Consider the following 9,936-nt stretch of genomic DNA (forward strand, 5'->3'; position numbering starts at 1 on the left):
GGAATGTAGGAGAAGGAAATGTAGCAGAAGCTGACCACAGTCCTCTTCATCTGCTATCGGCTTCTCTCTTAGACTTGGCTAGGGCGGGAGGAAGGGGAGAAGTCTTAACTGTGAGTTAGAATTGACTTACAGGTTACTATCAGGCAGTAGGCCTTCTACTTTCTGAAACTAGGCCGTTAGTTATTGAAAAGAATTGTTGGATTTTATACTACCCACGAGTGACCAGAAAAGTCAGCAGATACCTGAGTTGTTATCTAGCGGCAAGAAAACCAGCTGCTGTGAATAGTTAAAGGGGCAGTGGTGGCAGGATGCTGCTCTGTGGTTAATTTCCATTCATCTCCATTGTTCAAAGGACCACATACACATGCCACTTGGTAGAATTCCTTGTGCCCACAAGATCACGATCCATTCCATTTCTGCCAGCCCCAGTAGTACCGGCATACACCCAGCATTCTCCACTCCCTTGCAAAACAGCCCCCCACACACTGAACGCATATGCAACAGCACCAGACAACACAACCACCCACAAACGCCAAGCGCCACAAAGCTGAACGCTGACTGTTTGGGACATTTGCTTGAGTCATGCCAGGCCCCTCAGAACACTAAATAGTGATGCTGGGTATAACCGGACAGTAGTCCTAAAGACTGTCCTTCTTGGGTGGCCGGCTTCCAGTCTGTGCCGGGAGCAGTGACTGCATTTTGAAATCCTCCCCAGCACACGCCTCCCACCCCAACCGGTCTCCTTGAATAGCAGCCTTGTGGCGAGGTCACAGAGCCACAAGTCATCAGTCAGCAAGGCAGGTCCTCTGCCGCCTTGGGAGCGAGCTGCCAGGGGGCGAGTGCCATGAATCACAGAAGTGTCCTCCCCTAGGAGCCAGGGTGACGAGGTCCTGTAATTTATCTCACATGAAATGAGCTGGATTATTTGACTAGGCTGGAGGAAAGCAGTCCATTAATTCTCAGAGATAGCTCTTGGCTATTGAGGATTTTATTCTGAGCCCACACCACTGACACCACGCCTCTGTCTCCTTTCCTGAACCCTCGTGGCATGCCGAGGGCTCGACTCGCAGCCCCCTGATGGTTTGATGCTAAAACAAGGCCCAAGACCACCCTTCATGCAGGGAGAACAAAAAGGTCACTTAGCCTTTTAGTGTTTTATCATTAACCCCCTTGTTCTTGCCCTCTCACTACTCCCAGCCAACTCCCACCTTCCAGTAAAAGATCATTTCATTTGACACCAAAAGCACAATCCATGAAAGGAAAAACTGATAAAATTGAACTCCATGAAAATAAAAAATTTTACCCAGAAAAAAAAACTACCTGTGAAGAAAATGACAAGACAAGCCACAGAGTGGGAGAAAATACACACTACACTACAAATTCAACAATGGACTCAGATATAAAGTAAATAAAGGACTCTCAGAACTCAGCAATAAAAAACAAACGATCCAATTAGAAAATAGGCATCACACATGAATAGACATTTCACTGAAAAGGATATACAGATGGCAAACAAGCACATGAAAGCATAATCAACATTATTAGCTATTAGGGAAATACAAATTAAAACCATAATAATATATCATTAGGCACGTATTAGAACTGTTAAAATGAAAAATAGTAATAACACCTAATGTTGGTGAAGATGCAGAGAAATGGGGTCACTCATACACTGCTGGTGGGGCTGTAACATGGTTCAGCTACCCTGGAAAGCAGTTTGGCAGTTTCTTAGAAACTAAGCACGTCCTTACTGTATGACCCAACATGGTACTCCTGTGCAATTATCCCAGAGAAATGAAAAAAAAAATTTTCTTTGGCCATACCGCACAGCATGTTGGATCTTAGTTCCCCAACCAGGGATCGAACCCATGCCCCCTGCATTGGAAGTGTGGGGTCTTAACCACTGGACCACCAGGGAAGTTCCAGAAACGAAAATTTATGTCAAAAAAAAAAAATAACCTGTACTTGAACATACATAGAAGCTTTATTTATAATAGTCAAACAAACTGGAAACAACTAAAATGTCCTTCAACAGGTGAATTGTTAAACAAACAGTGGTACATCCTCACCATGGAATACTACACAGCCATAAAAAGGAATGAACCACTGACACATGTAACAACTTAGATGGATCTCAAGGGCATTCTGCTGAGTTAAAAAATCAGCCTCGGGGAATTCCCTGGTGGTCCAGTGGTTAGGACTCAGCGCTTTCACTGCCAAGGGCCCGGGTTCAATCCCTGGTTGGGAACTATGATCCCACAAGCCCCGCAGTGTGGCCAAAAAAAAAGGGGGGGGAAAGAAAATCAGTCTCAGAAGGCTAAATACTGCATGACTGCATTTAACATGAGTCTTGAAATAACAATATTATACAGAGAGATAACAGAGACATGGTTGATAGGGGCCATGGGGGTGGTTATAAAGCAGTTGCACAAGGGAGCCTGGTGGTGATGAAACAATTCATATCTTGAGTACAGCCACGGCTACACAAATGTACACATGTTAAAATTGCAAAGAACTATACATATATGCACACAAATGAGTATATGTCAAACTACTGAAAGCTGAATAAGTTTTGTGGGTGGACGTTTGTACCAATGTCAATTTCCTGGTTTTGATATTATACTCTAGCTATGCAAGATGTTACCATTCGGGGAAAATAGGTCTTCCCTGTATATATATATTTTTTCTTTTCTTGTAACTTTCTATGAGTCTCTAGTGATTTCCAAAAAAAAAGTTTCTAAAAGAATGTTAATTGGAATTCCCTGGCGGCGCAGTGGTTAAGAATCCACCTGCCAATGCAGGGGACACGGTTTCGAGCCCTGGTCCGGGAAGATCCCACGTGCCGTGGAGCAACGAAGCCTGTGTGCCACAACTACTGAGCCTGCGCTCTAGAGCCCATGCTCCACAACAAGAGAAGCTACCGTAATGAGAAGCCCGCCCACCACAACAGAGAGTAGCCCCTGTTCACCACTAGAGAAAACCCACGTGCAGCAACGAAGACCCAAGGCAGACAAAAATAAATAAATAAATAAAATGTTAAGCGTTATTTTTCTAAAGATGATTTCCTTTCTAATCACAGTAAAGACAGTTTCAAAGATAATTCCATTTGGATTTGCTTATTATTTTCAAATTATAATTTGGATTCAGTTACAGAACTTCCTTCCCTAGAAATTAATCTTATTCTTTCTCTGTCTTGGAGCATCCTGGTCTCTTGGCGTAAATTATATGGAAAAGGGTCCTGTAAACAGGAGGTAAGCATTATTATTATTATTAGTTGCTTCTTCTGTATGCGGTGTCTGAAGGATGAGCAGCTTCATCCTGGAACAAAACAGAGCCCTGTAAGAAAGATTCTCTGTGCTGAGTCACAGAGAAGGAAACTAGAGTTAATATAAATGTAAATTCTGCTTTTTTTCCCAAAGAAGAAATAAGTGCTTCTCCTCATTATGACAGGCCCAGCATCAGAAAAGAAGCAAGAATGTTGTATACAAGGGGCTATTAAGATGAGGCTAGGCTGTGAAGAGTTTATCTTCACAGGTCCAAACCCCAACCCTACCAAGTTCCAACTCTGTGATAGTAGCCATGTGACTTTACATCTCTGTGCCTCTGTCTCATCCTCTTTGAAATAGGAATAAAAATACCCCCCACCCCATATGTTTGTCCTAAGAATTAATGACATACCCTTACAAAGACATAGCCAGGGCTTGGCACATAATACATGCTCTGTAAATGCTGGGACCTAAGCCTCCTACAGAAGAAAAAATGTTAAGTTGAAGACGTTGACCACACCCAACTATGAATTCCCTCTTACTGTGGACCCTGCCCAAATCTCCCACTGTGACCTCCTGGACCCCAAGAGTCACCATGTTCCAGACCTTTCCCTCCCTTTCCCTTTTCAAAAACTTACTCTTCATAGGATCCGATTCCTCCTGATGTAAATGAATGGTAAGGGAGAAGCAGAACGTTGAGCAGGTGTGGGCTGGTACCCTGTGATGTAGGCCCAGAAGCACAGAAAGGGAAACAGAAAAGACGGTTTCCGTTCAGGCTCTTCGTGGCGCAGCCACGGGACCCAGGGCAGGTCCCTCTACCTCCCAGGCTAGTGTCCTCACGGGATATGAGAAATGAGAGGGCAGACCAGCTCAGAGGTCTACAAGCTTTTTCTGTAACAGACCAGAAGGCAAACATTTTAGGCTTTGGGGGGCTATGTGGTCTCTGTTGTAACTTCTCATCTCTGCTGCTATTAGGAGAGCAGCCACAGACAGTACGATGAGTGTGTCTGGGTTCTAATAAATTTTTACTTGCAAAAACAAGTTGGGCCTGCCAGCTATAGTTTGTTGACCCTGGTCTAGATCAGTGGTCCCAAATTATTTCCCTACTGGGAAACCCTTTTATTAGCCGTCACCTAATAGATGCCATACTTAGAAATATTGTATCTATCAAATCCACTGCATTTTCTGGATAGAATTAGTTCTCCAACTGAATTATAAATGTACTATATGATATCTATTATATAATTGCACAGTAATAAGCTCTGATTTATATGTGTATATATATATATATATATATATATAAATAAACATATATATAATGCCAACCAGAGTTTTCTAGTTGCAGGCAAGAACCAGTGTTAACACACTAGGTTAATATATTTCTAAACAAAATAATAAAACCTGACATTCAAGTTAACCTATTTGACCTAAACACGTATAAATATAGGTACAGAAAACCACTCACAAATCTCCTAATAAAAACTTCAAAACAGCCTAGAGGTCTGGGGGTCCCACTGAGTCAGACCTTTCATGTCACCTTCTTTAATGACAGAGCATTGGTTTGTGATTGACAGTATGGCTTGGGATTGGTCTCATCTCATTTCTGGGTCTCTTTTACTGCCTCCTGAAGAGGGTGCAGTTGGATGGTCTCTAGGGCCTTGCTGTCCCTGTCATTTTGTGATTCTAAGACCCTAATCCTTCAAAGGCGTTTGTTAGTTTGGGAGTCAGCTCCCCCAGGTAACAGCATATTATAAATACCATCAAAACCCAGATCTCCTTCCTAAGGACACTTCAGGATGATTCCTGAAGCCTATTAGGTATCAACCCTCAGGCTTTAGCCCCTGAGAGGGAACAGGGATGTTTCAGTTAAAGCTGGTTTATATGAATTCTTCCAATTATACCACAAAGCCTGGTCCTGCCCCATCAGGCTTCAAATTCAAAGCATTTTCTGAGAATTCCCCTGAGTGAGCCCAAATCTCTGATCACTAGGAAAGTACACCGATTTTTTTTTTTTTTTTTTTATGAGGCTGCAGACTCCCTTCTGCCTGAAGGGAGTTCATGGAAACACGTTAACTCAAACACAATAAACAAAAATGCAGTCCTGTGTCTCCTGCTCTGGCATCTCACTCCTACCATCCTGAGATCCCAACATACAACTGTGTTCCACTATCAGAGAAGGATGGGTAGAAAGCCCAAAGGTTAAAAGAGAGGCCAAGTAGGAACAGCCAACACACTTCCCTGGCAGGGGATAAAGCCTGGTGTGCTGGCAGCCAGGCAGCATAACTCCGTGCATGAGATGCAGTGGAAAATACCACAGGGCTGCATTCTAAATATGACTGACACACACACATTTTGGAAAAATTAAGGTTGTGAGTCAAACCCCACTTCCCCACATGTACCCCACCCCCAGTCTTCTTATCTACCAACGCTAAGACACTTTGCAAATTCTCTTTCATAGTTGTTCCTCCTAATTTTTATTCTTCTAACAGAGGTCGGGAAACTTATTCTGTAAGGGCCAGAGAATAAATATGTTAGGCTTTGTGGGATGTATGGCATCTGTCACAAGTACTCAGCTCTGCCGTTGTGGCCTGAAAGCAGCCACAGACAACAGGAAACGAATGGGTGTGGCGGAAGTCCAATCAAGCTTTATTTACAAAAACAGGTGGCTTGCTGGGTTTAGCCCACCGGCTATAGTTTGTGGACACCTGCTCTATAATAATACTTAGTGGGTTTTTTCCCCAGCAAAAGCCTATGCAGGAGGTACCTTTATTATCCCCACTTGACAGGCAAGGAATCCAAGGCACCAAAACGGGAAATACCTGCCAGGTCCCACAGGTAGTGAGGGCCTGTGCTGGGCGCACACCAAGGAGTCTACCAGCTAGACCCATAACTACAGTCTCAGGACCGTCTCCTTGGGCGACGCCTTGCAGCTGCCTGCTCATCCACCCTGAGGACTCCCGACCTCTTCGAGGGAGCTGCAGCCACAGGGTGGTATGGACATTCTTCTGCCTCTGTGCAGAAGTGTCCCTAACTTCCCACCTGCCAGACAAGAAAGAGCTATATATATATCATGCCCTCTAGGTCATCTCTACAGGTGGTCCATTGGCAGGAAGAATAAATTGATGGGTTTTACCTCTGCAGTAGGAACTTCGTGGCTAACACCCTCCCCTTCAGTGACCCGGGTTAGAAAATAACCCAGAAACCAAGAAATCATCACCTGGCCTGGCTTGTGGGCATGGTGCCTGTTCATCCCAAAGTCCTCTCTCTTCCATCTCCAGAATCTATTTAGTTCATTTGACCGTAATCATTTTTCCCCATCATTGACATGACCACTTACGGAAAAATCTTTTATACCGATTTATCTTGAGAGGATCAGTAACTTGTTCATTCTTACAGGTACCATTCTGTATAATACTCTTCTCTGTGGCCAGTTATACCTAGTGCCATGGCTTCCTCTGGAAATCAGTAAAGGTCAGCCGCCGATGGACGGCTGTTGGGAATTTTCCCTCCCAAGCTATCATTTGAAGATGGCTGGCCCGGGGCTGGCTCACAGGGGTTCCTTTTAACTGCTGGGGCCACCTTTGTGAATCTTTTAAAGGCACTGACTATCTCCCGGCCTCACTCTGATGCATTTCCCCAAGGCCTCAGGTTTCTTTTCTCCAGGCTTCATACATACATACATCAATACTAGGATTTTTTAATTAGCTCTGTGAAACATAGACTTAAAATCAAAACCCCAAAAAGAAGCTAGGGCTCATGGAGTACAGTAACTTGGATGTCTACCTGGATGTATGGACTGAATCCTGATTTCCAGCATGACCACAGTCTGGCAGCCAAAAAGACCGTTTGCCACCAGTACCTGCCTATGTTTCACAGGTCCTACCAAGCTGCTGTTTGGAAGTTGGCCTTCCCATTCCCAGTTTGCTGATTTCCTCTTGAGTTAAGGGGAACGAGAAGGGGGCTGCCTGATCAAGCTCTGACTGAGTCTAGAGAATCAGACCTTTGGGGATGAATGTGCCAGTGATGGCAGCTCGAGCAATCCCATTAGGGATTTCCAAGGCCCCCTCGAGATTCAGAACCAACATCTCCTGGGGTTCTGAGTGCCTACGCCAGGGCTAAACATATCTGTACAACTCAAGTTCAGCCGAAGACCACAGAGAGCCTTTTCAGCTACCTGCTCTTCAAGGAGGAATCGCTTTAAGCTCTGACTCTGCTCACCACCTCAAACAGAGTCCTCCTCTTAGGAAAACACAGAAGTCATCATTGAAAAAGACTCTAGAAATTCCTCCTGCCCACACTCCAGAAGCTGCAAAATAATGCAAAAATGTCAAAAAGACATCAATAGAGGTCTTTCAAGGGCAATCTTCATACCACAGATACCACCCACTTTCTGAACAGCTATCTAATGTGAGAGAGACGGCTGTATTGTTAGACTCAGATAGATATAGGTAGATAGATTGGTAGATAGATAGATAGATAGATGGTAGATAATAGATACATACATACATAGATGATAGATAATAGATATATACATACATATATACATGATCAATATGTACACACATACATTATAGAGAGACAGATAGATATAGATAGAAAATGGACAGATACATATATACATACATACTTACATACATAGATGATAGATAGACCCATACAACAGGCATACACAATTTTTGTGAATTATCTGAAGGCAAGGCACAAATGTTTTCAGCTCTAACAAAGATGAAAAAACATGACATGAACTCCTAGTTTCTGTGGGGACTGAAAAAGTTAAACAGTCCCTTCTCTGGTTCTTTGGGGGTGTTTTTGTTTTTTTTTTTTTGCGGTATGCGGGCCTCTCCCTGCTGTGGCCTCTCCCGTTGCGGAGCACAGGCCCCCGACACGCAGGCTCAGCGGCCATGGCTCACGGGCCCAGCCGCTCCGCGGCACATGGGATCCTCCCAGACCGGGGCACGAACCCGTATCCCCTGCATTGGCAGGCGGACTCCCAACCACTGCACCACTAGGGAAGCCCCCTTCTCTGGTTCTTAATGAACAAGTTTAATAAATTCAATATAACCTGCATCAATTAAGCCCCTTCCATGTACCTGGCTCCATGCTAAGAAATGAATGAGCATAGTGCCTGCTTTAAAAATCTAGCAGAGGGCTTCCCTGGTGACACAGTGGTTAAGAACCCACCTGCCAATGCAGGGGACACTGGTTCGAGCCCCGGTCTGGGATAATTCCACATGCTGCAGAGCAACTAAGCCTGTGCACCACAGCTACTGAGCCTGTGCTCTAGAGCCCACAAGCCACAACTACTGAGCTTGTGTGCCACAACTACTGAAGCCCGCACACCTAGAGCCCATGCTCCACAACAAGAGAAGCCACCATAAGGAGAAGCCCGTGCACCGTAATGAAGAGTAGTCCCCGCTTGCTGCAACTAGAGGAAGCCCGAGCACAGCAACAAAGACCCAATGCACCCAAAAACAAATAATAAATTAATTAATTTTTTTAAAAAATCTAGCAGAGAAGACTCACCCCATCTAGCAGAGAAGACTCACCAAAGAATAACCATAATATAAAGCAGGCTATAGGGACTTACCTGGCGGTCCAATGGTTAAGACTCTGCGCTCCCACCGCAGGGGACCCGGGTTCGATCCCTGGTCGGGGAACTAAGATCCCACATGCCGCATGGCGTGGCCTGAAAAAAAAAAAAAAAAAGCAAGTATAATGAGTGTTATAATAAAGATACAAAAGTGCAGAAAAAATAATAGGGTTGTTTGCTTTGTTTTTTCAAGGACCATGAATTTTAAAAATTTACCGAGGCATCCAGTGAGGGCAAGGGCTAATTGACAATCTTCAGAGCTTAGAAACAACAAATGAAATGAAAACAGGATTTCTCATTCCCCAAATAAAACATACTGAATTATGACCACAGACACCTTCTCAGCACTCCTAGAAATGATCTAAACATCTCTTCTTCATTTCTGACCTGAAAAACTCTGTAATAGGTCAAAGTCTAGAGAAGAGACTAAAATAAAATCTCATCATCTTTTCACTCATCATTATTTTATCTCTGTACCTCAGCCTCCCAAGTCGTTAAAGCCTTCATTTCTAGATTTCTGCAACAAGAAAGGCTTTTGCCTATTGACCAACCTGAAATGAGTCAGGATAATAGCCTTCCACAGACACCTGAAGGTGTTTACTTTTCACATCTGTTCACTCCACAAACATGTATTAAGCACTTGCCATGTGCCTTCTACTGTGTCAGACTCTGAGACCAAGAGAAAAACAAGACATGGTCCACAGCCTCGATGAGGCCAGAGCCTAGTGATGGGAGGAAAGGAGGAGGGAACAAATGAGTACAAAGAAGGACATCTGAAAGTGATAGATGCTGTAATGGTTTACGCCCAGGGGATTATATGAGCATCCAAATATTACTTCTTGTGCACAAGGCTGAAGAAAGAAGGCAGAAAATCAACAAACAGTTTAGAAAAAGTCAAGTAGTCTAGTACTTGAGGTTTGGTTTCCTAAGTAACCTCTTACTTCTAGTCTCCTTCCTAATTCATCTCTCATCCTGCCACTAGCTAATACTCCTAAAGTTTAATTCTAATTGTGTCAATCCCCTGCTCAAAGACTCCCAGTGCTTCTCCTCTTTTTTTTTTTTTTTTTTTTTTTTTTTTTT

This window comes from Lipotes vexillifer, unplaced genomic scaffold (genome assembly GCF_000442215.2).
Source record: "Lipotes vexillifer unplaced genomic scaffold, Lipotes_vexillifer_v1.1 scaffold74, whole genome shotgun sequence".
In the NCBI taxonomy this organism is placed as follows: Eukaryota; Metazoa; Chordata; class Mammalia; order Artiodactyla; family Lipotidae; genus Lipotes; species Lipotes vexillifer.